The sequence below is a fragment of the Microplitis demolitor genome, chromosome 2, assembly GCF_026212275.2.
Source record: "Microplitis demolitor isolate Queensland-Clemson2020A chromosome 2, iyMicDemo2.1a, whole genome shotgun sequence".
In the NCBI taxonomy this organism is placed as follows: domain Eukaryota; kingdom Metazoa; phylum Arthropoda; class Insecta; order Hymenoptera; family Braconidae; genus Microplitis; species Microplitis demolitor.
Genome location: NC_068546.1, coordinates 6,647,309 through 6,662,177, shown reverse-complemented (window position 1 = coordinate 6,662,177; position 14,869 = coordinate 6,647,309). Strand labels below are relative to the sequence as shown.

At 32.5% G+C, this 14,869-nt stretch overlaps 1 protein-coding gene and 2 long non-coding RNA genes across 3 annotated transcripts in view; 2 read left to right on the top strand and 1 right to left on the bottom strand.

Moving 5' to 3' along the window:
• Positions 1-14,869, top strand: part of LOC103573070 (SUN domain-containing ossification factor) — a 35,475-nt gene that overhangs the window by 15,457 nt on the left and 5,149 nt on the right. The gene's annotated exons all lie outside the window — the stretch shown is intronic.
• LOC103573067 (uncharacterized) lies at positions 799-5,963 on the bottom strand. The gene is made up of 3 exons (XR_008404585.1): positions 5,713-5,963; positions 1,044-1,390; positions 799-945 (listed from the first exon to the last, which is right to left on the bottom strand). It is a non-coding gene; the product is annotated as an uncharacterized LOC103573067 (long non-coding RNA).
• Positions 6,227-13,946, top strand: LOC128669028 (uncharacterized). The gene is made up of 3 exons (XR_008404586.1): positions 6,227-6,625; positions 12,915-13,141; positions 13,254-13,946. It is a non-coding gene; the product is annotated as an uncharacterized LOC128669028 (long non-coding RNA).

The following is a 14,869-nucleotide window of genomic DNA, read 5'->3' as shown; positions in this document are numbered from 1 at the left end:
GCCGTAAAAGACATAATCGCCCCAAATCCAGAGAAAAAAAGCGCCTGAAAACAATAAATGTTTGATTTATAGGCATATTTATATTTAGTTAATTTCACAGAGCAATGGCAATTGACATGAAAACAAGCTTTGATAATTTCAAATATTAATTGAACACTAAATTGAACCATATTTAAAAGTAACAGAAAATAATTTACTTTTCTCATTTTTTTTAAGTATCCTGTTAATAAAACTTTTTTTTTTGTTTACTTTATTTTACAAGATACAAATTATGACTTCGGATTAATTTCAAACATTTAAAAGAAATGACTTTTAGATTTCACATAATTTAGAACAATTTCGAACATGTTCTAAAAAGGTTCAAATCAAAAAAAGGCTTTTTATGCGAATCGACCTACTTATAGCAAAACCAAAAATTACAAAAAAATATGTTAGCGAAAATTGCTATTTTATTTAAATATATCTTACAGTTTTTTTATTAAGTTTTTCTCCTAACAAATAGCAGAATATAAGAATCGCATTAATCATAATATAGCCACAGATTGCTACATAAATCACTCCAGCATGATTTAAATTTGCCTGCATTCGATCATTGAACGGATCAACAATTAATCCTATAGAAATCACGCAAAAAAGCTAAAAAATATTCGTAAAATTATTTATTGGTATTATTTATATTTTTATAAAAACTTACTAGTTCAATAATTTTGCAAAAGAAAGGAGTCTCTTTTAAATATCCTTTCAATTTTGAGGTGATACTCAGACTACTTCCTCTTTCATCAGCCATGCTTTCGCGTTAATTGTCTCTATATCCTTTTCTTATTCTTTCTTTTTAAATAATACTCAATGCACTTGTTTTCTATTAATGATGCCGTTTTTTTGCTACGGATAGTAAATAATGTATGGTTTTGAAATCAGCTTTTTTTTACAAATTTTTACCTTTACCTTTACAACACAAATAACAGTTAATTTTTTCTTAAATATTAATTTTTTTTAACTATCGCTAATTAGTAAATAATCATTTTTTATAAATTTTTACTCACTTAATTTTCCATTTCCGTCCTATTATAAGCCTATTTCGAAATTGTAAAAGAATAAAATGCTCTTAGTTCGTAAATTTTGTCTAGCAAATTTTTTAAAAAATTTTGACAGTAACAATTCTGATGCTTGCTGTAGCAAACTTGACAGTTTCAGAAGTCTTGGTTATTCTTGGACTGTCTTCTGTCATAACTCCCCACTTTCTTTTTTTGTCATAAGTAACGCCTAAGTGTACTTAATTCGTAATTGCTATAATTCCTCACACTCGACCTCAAGAATTGAACTGACCGTGGTTAATAATCTACTAAAAGTATTTAGATAATAGCGGAATTCACATCAAAAGACCAGAGTTCTACATGTAAAAAAATATTAAAGAATTCATTTTTTTTTCTGTCCAGTTAATTATCTGTAATTAATTGATAATATTTCAGCAAAACGTTGTACCTTGAATATTCAATTGAAAAAACAAAAAAAAAAAAATTCAAAATTTAAGAGATCTTAAAATAGAAAATTATTTCACTTGAATTCAAATGTAAAAAAAATTTAAAGAGATTGTTCGTTGCATACATAATAACATAAATGACAAAATTTGTAAAAAAAAAAAAAATAGAAATTAATTTACACATGGGTCGACTTATTTCAATATTTTCCTCCCAACTACACCATTGACTCTAAATGTAGATAAATTCTATTTTTTAAACTAATTGAACAAAAACTTATTAAGTTAATTTAATGCATCAAAAAAATAAAAAAAATTAAGAAAGACAGCATTTTTTTGTTTCTGATTGATCGCACCTGAGACGATAAATTTCGATTTCGATATAAAACTGAATATTTGAAAAATATTTACGACAATAAGAAACTTTGGGAATACTGTAATATATAGAAATTGAAATAAACACATGCAAAAATTACTATCACCATAGTAAAAATAACAACGATTATATCACAAATTACTATAACCATTGTAAATTTTACTATGGCCATAGAAATTTTTGCATGTGTTTATTTCAATTTCCGTCAGATAGCCACCGTAGTCTGGTTTTAACATGACACCATAGCATTTCAAACAAGAATAATTTCTCCGTGTATAAAAAAGTGAAACTACTATCTTTATCTACATAGGATGAATAGAAGAATTTTTAAGATACCTTCGGATGCTAAGTACCAAAATTATATTACAGTTATAATGATAAATTAGAGAGGATGAACCTCGTAAAAATTTCACGCCTTCGTAGTAACACCTACGTCCAGCTAAGCAAATTCTCATTGATATTCTCGTTAATTTTCGAGTTCATGGAGAAGTTATATTTGAAGCATAGCTGACCCAGTTATTTAACACTATTTCAAAATGAAATAAAATCATTTCTTATTGAATCTAAATCAAAACAAAAAAGTATTTCTTTTTTTTTTTTAGAAGTAAGTGACCTTATACTCGATTAGGCCATTGTACATGATCAATTTCAATATATTGGTACCTAGGTTTTGAAAAGACGTAATCTACACATAGAAAATTTTATGATAGGCTCTAATATCCCGATAGTGAGAACTTATTGAAAGAAGTTTCGAAATGTGTTGTGTGACAGGAGATGAAGCAAGACAATTTTAGATCAAAGTAAAAATGACTGCCCGAGACGTGCACGGAAAAAAAAAATTTTGTAATAAGCGCGATACGTTTTTCTGACTGTCACGATACTCGTTTGTTATTTGGAGGTTAGTTAAGTTAGCGATACGCTTAGTGGTGTTAACGATCATATCGTGAAAAGACCTAAAATTAATCGTGACGGTAGCTCGATAGATCATTACTAGAACTGCACGGATTGCTCCCTTCACGAAACGCGCATCACAATCCAGTAGATACTTTCAATCACAAGAACTTTTTCCGTGTAGGCGAGGACTGACATCACCCGCTGTTTGAAATCATGTATGACCCTGTGTCACACATATTGTTCATAATTACCTTCATTGGGACTTCAAGTTTCAGTGACAGCAGCCACAGGCACAAGCAAGGTAATTTAAGAACAATGGTGTGATCAACTATAAGCACAAGCGTAAATAATAATAATAATAATAATAATAATAATAATAATAATAATAATAATAATAATAATAATAATAATAATAAGTTTGAATACAAATATTTTTATTTCTTACAAGTTTTTTTGTGTACGCATTATATTACAGTTAATAGTAATATTAGTACAATTATTAATTGTAAGATTCATAGAAGACGATGGACTTGTGTTATTTAACTGTTGCACTGTTGTAGATGTACTGGGGTTCAATACATTGTATTTAACTGTTGTCGGGTTGTTATTATTTTATTGTGATTTCGATGATTTCTTTTGAGGATGTTAGAACTATAGATTTGATTATTTGATCAAAGGCATTATGTTTATTAATGATAGAATGATCGATGTAACTTTCAGCGACGGCAGTAGATTTCCAAGACCTGAGGCGCTTAAGATTAACATCACCACCGCCGTCAACAAGTAACGTTGCCGACGGATAGCGAAAATAATGGCCTGTATATTGAGATGCGTCTGGTAATTCCAAGTAACTAGCAACTTTTTTTGGGACACCACCTATTTTGTTAACGCCGATTGGTTGATTAGTACATTTGCATTTTTGAAAATTAAAAAAACTCGTTTTGAAATTGAAAGTTGAGGTTGAAGATCCATGTATTTCTTAACAATTTTATAAAAGTCTCCATCAATAATAAATTATCTCATAGTTGATGTTTTTGTAGCAAAAATCTCCACCAACAAAAACGATGTTTTGTCTGGGGTATTTTTAGTGGTTAATGAACAAAGTTCGGCCCTTCGACTAGCTCCACAGATACTAAATATTAAAATAATCTATAAATAGTAAGAAGTTAAAAATAAGGATTTTAACTAGGATTATGAAAGAATTTTAATGAGTTTTAGGTATTTATAATTGTGGAAAATTGATATTTACTTTATCAACTAAGTATATTTCATCTGCAGCAGTTTTTATGAATTTAGTTATGTCTTCTGAGAATAAAATCTTCGATTTTTTATTTCTAAAATTAGTTCCAAGTTCTTTCAGAAACGTACGTAATTTGTTATATGTTTCAATATTAATGTTTTTGTTAATTTTCAGGGTACTTTTGAGCATTGAATACGTAGACCACATTGTAGCCGGTTTTTCAGTTTTCGAAATTTCATTAAAATATAAAAGTATTATTCTTTTTGAGAAAGAAGTTGTTTTTTTTTTTTGATGTTGTCAATCGATGAATTGTCTGTATATTTTTTGGTACAGAGCTTTTGATTTATCAGGAAGAAGGTCTAATGATGCGATATAAGCAGCTTAACTATTTCTGGTGGTGTCATTGGTTCATTTTCTTGGTTGCTAGTATTTTCATTAGCATCGTCACTTATATTGTCACTTGCATCATGGCTCACATTATTTAATTCCATTTTAATTCTTATCACCAGATTTTAATAAATTATTATATTGAAAATGATAAGGTTATGTTTTTATTTAATCAGTTGTTTTACGAAGCTGAAGGTTTATACTTTGTGTGCATGTGTAACTTAGGAATTTATATTTCGTTTATTTGGTAAGATTGTTTTGATTATTTGTTGAAAATGAGAGAGAAGTCGGTAAGTGTATGAATTAATATGATATTAAATTTTGTCACGAGATGACTCATTGACTTATTTCGATATTTTTTGGTCGTTTGCTATCACACATGTAACCGAAAAGTATTTTTTGATCTGTTGATGACGTCACTACTAGAACGATTAGGTATCTTTTTTACCAGCTGTATCTTATAAAATGTTTTTAGCTGTAATAATCTTTAATTGCTGATCTGAATGCCATTTCAGCTATATAGCCGGACATGATATCTTCTGAACATCCATAACAAAGAAAATGTGCTCCAGCCGCTTACCACGAACGTTCTATGTTTTGAGTGTGAGCCCTATTATCGGGATTAACAAAATTGACAGAGTGATCAACAGTCAAATGTTTTAACCATAAAACAATTAATTATGATTAAAAAAAATTCTAATAAAACCTTTTGACAATATCTGATACTGAAATTAACAGACATCTGACAATTTTTCAGAATGTTTCTTAAACAACTAACACGGAAGGTATGCCAATTGTCCCTCTCCGATTTCAATGAAACTGAGATATGTTATCATCCATCGAAATTTATTATTTTCTTTGGCTGCGGAAAAACATATCTACGGGGTGGAACCATCCCTCAAAGATTTGATTCCAAAGGGGTGTTTTTCAAGTTTCGGATACTTGAAGTTTGAATAATTGAATGGGACGAACGGCCTCATTTTTGGGGTTAAAAATATTGAAAAAGCCATTGGTGTTACAAGAAAACAATAAATAGCACAAAAGTTATAAGGAATGAAAATCATAAAACTTTTATTTAAAAAAAAACTATCTAATAGATTTTAACGAAACAAACGGCGATTGAAAGAGGAAAAAATAAGTAGAGGATACGTCTTTTTGGGTTTTTCCGAAAAATCAAGTTTAAGAGGTGAACTACCCCTAAGTCCATTTACATTGACCAACATGAAAACATCAATATTTTTATTAGCGTTGGTTTTAATTCATCGAGAATTATTTTTCATACATTTTTAGTAACGATGACATAATAATAATAATATTATTTTCTTATATTTCACTCACCTTCTTATTTTTAATTCTATATGGAAGATATGCCAGGTGGATATCCCCGAGTTTGCTGCCGTCGAAATATGTTATTCTACCTAAAATTCTAAAAGACTAGAACTTCAAATCGACAGCTCGTGATTTGTATTCATGACTCAAATTTTCTTTATCAGTAATACACATTTAGAACTAATATCTTATCATATTTTGCATACTGAGTATAAAACTTGATAAACAGCTATCAATAATTCAAAAAATAAGTGATGTAAACATGGGATGAATATACATACCATAAAATGACTTAATCATATAAATTCACGTTCTTAATAAAAAATATAATTCAATTGAATGTTATATGCAAGCATACAGATCTATAGAAAAAACATATATTTCAAGAACTAACGTAATCTTATTTAATAGTATGTTGCATAGATAGGAGACGACGATAGTCTTTATGTAGTGAGGGCAATGTTTTCAGCCCGAGTCGTAGGGTTACCCACACGGGCCGAAGGCGTGTGCTGAAAACATTTCGCTTGCCAGATAAAGATTATTTGAGTGTCCTACTATGCACTATATTTTATTCAACAATTGCCTGATTTACGCGATTAATGACATTCTGCTAAACGACGTCTGTGGCTGTTTAGCGACACAGTGCACCCACAAAATTACAACAAACCGCCGACTTGAAAATTCAGAATTCCTATTTAATTGATTTAAAATTTACTCGGATCTTTTAATTATTAATTTAAATATTTATTAACAAAATAATTACAACAATGAGCACGCGGTATAACCCACTCCACGTAAGATGAATTGAAGTAACCATATTTAGTGTACTAACCATTCAACATGGATTTTGACAAAAGACTTCGAGTCGTTCAACAGGGGTATCCACCTGGCATATCTTCCATATAGAATAAAAAATAAGAAGGTGAGTGAAATATAAGAAAATAATATTATTATTATTATGTCTTCGTTACTAAAAATGTATGAAAAATAATTCTCGATGAATTAAAACCAACGCTAATAAAAATATTGATGTTTTCATGTTGGTTAATGTAAATGGACTTAGGGGTAGTTCGCCCCTCAAACTTGATTTTTCGGAAAACCCCAAAAAGACGTTTCCTCTACTTATTTTTTCCTCTTTCAATCGCCGTTTGTTTCGTTAAAATCTATTGGATAGTTTTTTTTAAATAAAAGTTTTATGATTTTCATTCCTTATAACTTTTGTGCTATTTATTGTTTTATTGTAACACCAATGGCTTTTTCAATATTTTTAACCCCAAAAATGAGGCCGTTCGTCCCATTCAATTATTCAAACTTCAAGTATCCGAAACTTGAAAAACACCCCTTTGGAATCAAATCTTTGAGGGATGGTTCCACCCCGTAGATATGTTTTTCCGCAGCCAAAGAAAATAATAAATTTCGATGGATGATAACATATCTCAGTTTCATTGAAATCGGAGAGGGATACTTGGCATACCTTCCTTGTATGTTCTTTAAAAAAAAAATGAAAAATGACGTACGCAAAATATTTCCAAAACTTTTTTTTTAATTAGATTGTTCAAAACAGATATATGATAATTCAATAAAATAAAATCACCTTCATCTTCTAAACAGTCATATGCTTTTCAGTAGTCTGATATAGTGATTCCAGGAGGAATTTTCTTCCTGATTTTTGACAGTAAAGTTTCTTTTTTTCTATCAGGATCTGCCTTGACAAAATTGACCCAGAATCTCTATCGATTCCTCCAAATAACTACTGTCCATTGATGATTTGTCTCCGATTATATTTTGTTTTGCCCAATTTAGCTTCGTCTATTTCGACGATTTTATTTTGTCCCCCTATTTCATCAACGGAGTTTTTAAATGCCCAGTATTCAAGATCTTCTTGCGTAAAAGAACTCCAATCACAATTTGTGGCAGGAGATATTACTACAGTCGAGTCTCGTTATGAGTCCGCTCGTTATGAGTCCGTGAACCAGGATTTTCACGGAAGACTTTCCCCCTCCACAACGTGAAAAAAAAATTAATTTCAGAGTCTCGATATGAGTCCGTATATTCATGAAAAGAAATTAAGAGTTTATTTATCATATTAGTCCTATTTACATATAAGAAACATAACACTCAAGTCAAACGGACTCATAACGAGATACTGGAAACAATCACGTACACACTCACACGCATAAAAAGTAGGGGAAGTTCAACTCACGACTGTCGCCTGCGCTGACAGAGTGAGGGTACACAAATTCTTCGAATTATATTCCCCTACACCCCTTTATGCGGGTTCATAACGAGACTCGACTGTATTTCTCGAATTATGAATTCCCTATGAGGAGGATTCAGGAGTAAATAATTAGAAATCAATTGACAGCTGGTTTCAGGTGTCACACGGGCATTTGCACACCACGAATCATCTTTCAAGGACTTTTTAAAATTACATCTCTTTACTTTTTTTTTATTTTCGTGCAAATAAATTGTTTTTGCCACCGCCACATTAATTTTTTTATATTGAATTTACAAAAATTTTTACACGATGTACATTTCATTTCTTGTATTATAGCTAAATGGTCCAGTAAAAATTGAATAGAACTGTCTTCATCACCGAATTTAATAATTGCATCGAGTAAATTAATACGACACTTTAAACAACTCATCACTTCTAACCACTTGAAAAAAAAAATAAAAAACTAAAAAAAAGGTTCCATAACAAAATATTTCACACATGATGCTTGAAAAAATACTATTTTATCAAAAATAGTATTTTGCTTTTTTTCACATATCATATGTGTTGTAAACCCAAAAAAAAGAGTACGTCATAAAATATTTAACATACTTATAATGCTTGAAAAAAATCGAGCTTCACCGTTCTCTTGGGCAATCTCTCTTTTTTTTTTTGCTTTCTTCTTCTTGTTCTTCCGCTGCTTTCATTTTCAGATTCTTCATCATCTTCATGTTCAAAGATACGATGAACGGCGACCAAGTATGCTTAGCATTATGATACGATTGTTATTAAATCTCATTTCAAACTCACATTTCTCATTAATACTTATGTTATCTTCTTCACTGTCTTCTTCGTTTTTGCTAATTGTATCAACTAAATCGACAACATTCAAAAATTTTTTGGCCTTGTACCCGTTACATGCTTTTGTACGCTCCATGCCAACTTTTCTGCACCCACATAATTTATTGCAGTTAAATAATTTAAAAATAATTGAACAATTTATTTATTTATTTAACGCCAATTGGCTTTAAACTACAATAACATAACGGTGTAAATAAATTACATAATTACATAGCATTAAAAATTCAGAATAATAATAACATTATTTGAGTGAAATTGATGTGTGAGATCATACATAAACATAAAGGAAAAGAATGAATCACCAGTTGCCTCAGCGAGCTTTTGACCGAGTTCTGTACGATCTTTAGGAGATCCCATAAACTTAATCAAGAGCCCACCTTTTCTGGTAGTTTTTAGCGACTTAACCCCTACGTTTCAAGACTCTTGATGAGTTTGTATGAGAGTGGAATCATATTCTACCATATTTGAAATATGAAATTCAATATTGATAATAATAATTTATTTAATACCGTAAAATGGACAGAGGAGATTAAAGGGTTCATCTATCATGGGAAATTGTCTTTCTGTACAAGATTAAGCAGGACTGCCTCCGGACGTTGCCTCCTCCTCGCTCGTTGTTCCTCCTTGAAAGTTGTCGCCGCCGTATTGGGTGCTTATCCGGTGTCCTTGGCTACTTGATTGCCGACTTTTGACGAGTCCTTCTTTTTCTTCTCTCCAACAACAATAGAGCTACCGCCTGATTTTATTGGGGGTTTCTAAGGCGTCTCCTTAATGATTAAGGCAGCTTCTAGCTGGCCGTTGGCCACCTCGGCCTTAGCTATCTTCCTCTTCTTCTTTTTCTTCTCCTCATCGGAGCCATACGACGTTAGTTGCCGCTTCTTTCTCCGGAGCATCGATTTTCTTCGGAGAAGCAGCCACCGTGGCAAACGTTTGTTTGACAGTTTGCGTGCTAACTTCAACTTTTGCATTACCTCCTACTACTTTCGTCGCAAATTTTGATCAGAGCTACCATACTTGAGCCATCATCTGGCTTAGACCCTCTTTGACCTCCAAAACATGTTTTTTTGGAGTTACAGAACTTATCTAAGTTCTTTAGCTCCTTTTCCAACTCCGCTAGTGGCGTGTTATCCACGACTAGCTGCCGTGATAGATTAACTGGCTTTTGTCCTCCAAACACAAAAACACTTGTGCAGTCATCAGACCCCAAGCACGGGATAGGCCAAGTCGAGGACGCCTTAGCACCTCCCCCCTCCGTTGTTGGAGAAATCTCCATAGAGATTCCTCCATTCTTATTAAAATTAGCCATACCTTCAAATAAGCTAGAGTAACGTGACAGGTAGGCAAGCCGATATAGCCAGGAGCGGGTATGCCTTCGGAGACTATGTTCTTATCCCAGTTTCCCGAGGCCCAGCCATCGTGAACGGTCCCAGAGGAAGCCATGCCAAAGTGAGGACACAATGTGCACCATTGCATCGCGCCTGACACCTAGGATATAGGGTCTCCCACAGCCAGGCGGACCGCACCTGCACAACTCCTCTCGAAGGGAGAGAAAACGTGTTTCCGAGGCACCTTCACCTGTTAGTCACTCGTTAAGTCCTGAAAAGGCCAGCTCTTGACTTCTACAACCGTGGACACTTTAGCAGAGCAAGCTCATATCAGCCTCCGGCAAATCCGATGGAAACAAACGGAACTTGTCTTAGGCACTCAGTGTGCTGAAGCAGAAGACGACGCACCCAAAATCCTTTTTCAAGGAGTGGGGCAACTCCTGACTGGTCTGCGACAGGCCTTTCAAGAAAGATACTGGTTTTTAGGCTAGCATCTCATACTTATAGAACCCACTATCCCCTATGCGCTCTTCCAAACAAAAAATCATCGGTGATGATATCGTCTAGGAATAACGTAAGGGCCGATCCCCTATCCGCCATCTGAGGACGCGCTCGATTGGCACTCATCTTCTTTATCATATGAGATGGGAAACATCTTCATCGTCAGATTCACACAATCACCATCATTGCTAATAACAATTGTGATTACATCCGAATTGAAGAATGTCCCCCTCATTACTGATGATAAAATTCCGAGAAATTCAGAAAGATTAGCATCCTGTCGTTCAATGTGTTATTCTTGGTGTTGTGGGTTAATCAAAACGTTCTTTCGAGTAGCATAGGTCTAGTATCTGGCCGTAGTCATTTTAAACCTTGTTGAGTTGTTTATAATTTAAAAGTGAGAAGTAATCGGATAATAAATTGGTACAATCACTGCCCGGTGTGCTGCTTGATAGGTTATAATCGCCTAAGTTGATGATTTTACAGTGTGAGAATCGGACGCTAATATTTGATATAGTAGTCAAGTATTTGTGGTAGGTGTTCTGGCGAGATCACGGGGGAATGTATCCTCAAACAACATATTTTTCTTGTATAACTCATGTAAACAGAAGTTTTCGAGAATGTTGTCGTTCAGTCGCAAAAGCTAAGATTTTTTTGAAATTCTTTATTATCATCATATGTTAATTTTGACTTTTTTGTTGAATTTACTTATATTTCCATAGTAGTAAATTGCACGTCTTTGATAGAGCGTGATAAAGGTTCATTTTTGAGCAGGAAATGTCCAGAAAAAAACTTGAAAATTATCGCAATCGACAGTCCAAATTTTGGTCAAATCATTGCATATTTTATCGGTAGACTAATATTTTGTTCTAGTAAAAATGGATTTGTAAAATTTTCAATACAGTTGATAATATTTGATACCAATCGTTTCGATTCTGCATATGTAAGCATGAGAAAATTCATGATGATACAGTTCGTTGTTATCTTCATCAAAGAAGTTTCGGTAAAGATTTTTTTCATCGAGTTTATCGTGGTAAACCAAACTTAAACTAATAAAAAAAAAAAATTATATTATTATATTATTATAGGTATCTATCTGCTCGAATGTGCTCGAAAGTGTTCCGACAGTATCCGAAAGTATCCGAAAGTGGATCGAAAGTGTTCTGAAAGACACTTCCCAGACACTTATAGGCGAGATGCCAGAAAACTGACAAATAACCAATTTCAAGTAGCAAAGTTTACAAACATGAATATCATTGAACTTGTAAACTTTAGGCGAACCTTCAGACGCCACCGTCCATCTTACGGCTTTAAATAAATTATATTATTATTATTTGAAATTTTTTATCTTATGAAATTTGTGTTTTTGACAAGTTTTTGACTGGTATCTATCTGCTCGAATGTGCTCGAAAGTGGATCGAAAGTGTTCTGAAAAACACTTCCCAGACACTTATAGGCGAGATGCCAGAAAACTGACAAATAACCAATTTCAAGTAACCATTTTCATGTTGTAAATAGAGTCATTGATTTTTTAACCGTATAATATCCCTTTGTAAAAGCCTTATACAATTCGGGGTGTATTTTGTTCTAAATTATAATATCTGCAATATACACTAATGACCAGCGTGCATAGTTCATTCTCTCCAAAGCATAAAATAATGGTTGTAGTTTTATCACTGTGTCAACATGTAATTTCCAATTTCCTATTCTATTAGCTCTAATTAAATCTTGAACTAAATTTATATGATAGATGCTCAAAATAAGTGCCATTAAATGCCTAACGTCGGCCTCATAAACTTTTTCATTAAACACTCACCATTTCTGATTGGTCAAATGCAGTGTTTAAACTTTTGTTAAGTATTTTAGCATCCCTTCTACCGCGAAATTCGACAAAAATAGGCATGATATATCCCAACTCTATAATCAAGTTATCAAAATGTTCAAGATAGGTTACCGGAATGAACTCACCTTTACTTAAAGCTTCATAACTCGCAAAAAGAAATTCTCTAGATTACACATGCGCATTAAATTGATCGGCAAACGATGGTGGATCGTCATTTATTGATAAATTTGTGTCACCTTAAATTAATAACCTGAACTATAATTTTATTAAAAAGTGATTAAAAGTAAAAATGGAATCAAAGGAGCAACTCCACCAGAATTTTCTCAAGCTGTTGATCAAATTTCTTACAATTTACTGCCAGATAAATCAAGAAACGCTTACCAAAAAGCTTATACGCAACTTATGGATTGGCGTCAAACTAAAAAAATTAAATCCTCTGAAAAAATTTTACTTGCATATTTTTCAGAGTTACAACAAACTAAAAAGCCATCAACACTCTGGACAATTTACTCCATGCTTAATAGTATTTTGAATTTGTATCATGAGATCCACATAAATACTTATAAAAAATTACGCGATTTCCTTAAAAAACAAGATCGTGGTTTTAAAAATAAAAAATCTAAAATTTTATCAGCAGACAAGGTTGCAGAACTTTTGAATAATGCTCTCGATGATGATTATTTAGTTGACAAGGTAAAAATCGGTATATCTGATTATTATAAATATTAACTTCGCTACATACAATTTATTTACAATTTCATCTCATTTCATGTGCAATTAATTTACAATTTTATTAAATTCACAGGTTATCTTAATCTTAGGAGTCTGCAGAGCTTGCAGAAGAGTTGAACTTTGCGAATGAACGTTTGAAGTTTTTGAGGACAATGACGTGAACATGATAATTCAAATTAATGCCACTAAAACGTCAATAGTTTGCAAATTTTCTGTTGATGGAGAATTTTACAAGATTGTAAAAAAATATCTAACGCTCCGACCAAAAGTTTGCAAGACTAGTCGATTTTTTTTAAACTTGCAGAAGGGTAAAGGCACTCGGCAACTGATTGGTGTCAATAAAATCGGAAGTGTACCCCGTAAAATTGTCGCATACTTAAAGCTACCCAATGCAAACCAATTTACTGGTCATTTTTTTCGACGTACTTCAGCCACTCTTCTCGTAGATGCTGGTGCATGACTGCTCTGAAGCATCATAGTGGCTGGAGTTCGTCGACGGTTGCTGAGGGGTACATCGATCATTCAATAAAAAACAAACAAAAAGTATTTCACTAAATCACTGAATCGATTACTCTAAAATCAACTTCTAATGCAACTACCACTATCTCGTTATCTCAAAAAAATCCAGACATCAATAGAGCATCAACCTCAAACGTTAATCATCTCACCCAAATAAGTGCACCTCTCACGGACATCTCTAAAAATGCACCACCAAATATGAATCAACATTTTAATAAGTGCCCAAACCTCACTATCATTTTTAGTAACAAGGAAAATTGATTAAAAAAATATATATATATTAATTAACCTAAAAATTTAATATTTGTTAGTTTTATCTTTAAAGAAAAATTTCTTTAAGTTTTCATATTAAATAATATATGTATTATATTTTTCATTAAGTTAGTGTTCATGTTTGTTGATTAATAAAATAATAACATAAAAACATGATTTTAATTACTATTAAATAAATAAGTATTCGATTTTAAGTTTAATAATTAAACGCACTGAGTACTTGAGCTAAACGAATCTGGTTTGACGTCAGGAATCTTTTTTTACAGTGTAACGATATCTCTCGAACAAATGATCTGATTTTGTTGATCAAGGCGACATTCAATCTGAACTTTCGTATTTTAGAGCTGATTAAATTTGGAAATAAATCCGTAGAGTATGACAAAAGTTTTCCGCAAAATTAAAATTTCAAAAATTTTATTTTTTTCGATTTTTTGGATTCGAGCCTCGGTGATAACAGTATTTTTTTCATCATGTCAAAGGTCCCTGCGTCAGGAGGTTGCCACCGAGAGGTCATCTGCACTTGAACAGGTTTTCTATATGCTCAACACAAGCATATGCGGTACAGTTGAATTCCATTCACTCGGATAGTTAGTCTACGGAGGAACGGAATTTTCCCGGAAATTATATCGAATGCCATTTCTCCTTTAAATAGTAAACTATACGCATACGCTCTTCTATTTACATGCATGACGCATGTATAAATATACATAGACACATACAAATATGTAACATCGGGTGAGATAGAGCGTGGTTTGTAGTGGGGGGTCAAAATTGAGGGAAAGTTTTGAGTTAATTGAATCCGACAAAATAAACTTCGATCGTACTATATAGTAATAAAACAATCCAATCCGCAAAAGCAGAAGGCGTTAGAGAAATGCAATATTTAATAGAAAGGCA